This window comes from Hyla sarda, chromosome 8, assembly GCF_029499605.1.
Source record: "Hyla sarda isolate aHylSar1 chromosome 8, aHylSar1.hap1, whole genome shotgun sequence".
NCBI lineage: Eukaryota > Metazoa > Chordata > Amphibia > Anura > Hylidae > Hyla > Hyla sarda.
In genome coordinates, this window is record NC_079196.1 from 66,646,837 (window position 1) to 66,648,197 (window position 1,361).

General features: G+C 53.0%; 1 pseudogene; it reads right to left on the minus strand.

The window, feature by feature from the left end:
- Positions 1–953: 953 nt before the first annotated feature.
- LOC130290095 (U2 spliceosomal RNA) lies at positions 954–1,123 on the minus strand (annotated as a pseudogene).
- Between the last annotated feature and the right edge of the window lie 238 nt (positions 1,124–1,361).

The window sequence follows — 1,361 nt, forward strand, 5'->3', positions numbered from 1 at the left end:
GCCCAGTGATTTCCAAACTGTGATTCTTCAGATGTTGCAAAACTTCAAATCCCAGCATGTCCAGACAGCAAAGAGCTATTTGAGCATGCTAGGAGTTGTAGTTTTGCAAGATCTGGAGGGATACAGTTTAGAGACCACTATATAGTGGTCTCAAACTGCAGCCCTCCAGCTGTTGCAAAACTACATATTCCAGCATGCCCAAACAGCAAACAGCTGTCTGGGCATGCTGGGAGTTGTAGTTTTGCAACATCTGGAGGGCTACAGTCTCAGACTGTAGCCCTCCAGATGTTGCTAGGCAACTTACCGACTTCCGTAGGATCCAGGGAGCCGTCCTCTTCTGCCGCCCGTGCCGATCTCCGTCGCCGCCCGCTGATCACCGTCACCCGCAGCCTCCAGAGGGGTTGGTGGACCTTCGGCGTTCGGTCCCCGTCGTTTTCCCCATCCTACCCCGCCTATTGTGGGTGGACAGGACGGGGAAAACGAAAGTAAACCCCTCCGCCCCTGATCTGCTATTGGTGGTCGCGTCTAGACCACCAATAGCAGAGATAGGAGGGGTGGCACCCCTGCCACCTCACTCCTATCGCTGTAGGGGGATCGTAGTTGTCTTAGACAACCGCGATCCCCCTTCTATTCTGGGTCACCGGGTCATCATAGACCCGTAATGACCCGGAATCGGCGCAAATCGCAAGTGTGAATTCACTTCCGATTTGCGCCGATCGCCGACATGGGGGAGTCTAATGACCCCCCTGGGCATTTGCACAGGGTGCCTGCTGATAGATATCAGCAGTCACCCCGGCCCGGTCCCCGCCCGGCGGGGACCGAAATTTCCACGGGCGTATGGATTCGTCCTTAAGTACCAGAACGCAAGGGCGTATGCATACGCCCTTCGTCCCCAACAGGTCAAAGTACCTCGGCTCCAGACCCTCTCAGCCTCATGGCGAGACCCGGAGGGAAACAGGTCACATCGGGGCAGCCGTCAAGCTGATTCTTCAGAACCAGCCCCGGAATGCCCTGGTACACCTGCCCCCTCCATGCAACACCCATCCTACATCAATGGCTCGGACTAGACCACTGATAAGAACAGATACTACACTTGATCTTAGCCAAAAGGCCGAGAAGACACCCAACACATTTCATAATGTGTGTAGGAATGTTAGTGTAGCACATGCTATAATGTATAGTGTAGAGAGACCTGTAATGTATGCTTTATTGTCATACTATGTATGGTAAATGCATTGATTTGACCACAGTGCTCCCTGGTGACACTCTGTCCGTGTCAAGAACTGTTCAGAGTTGGAGAAAATCCCCATAGCAAACATATCCTGCTCTTGACAGTTCCTGACATGGCAGAGATGTCAGCA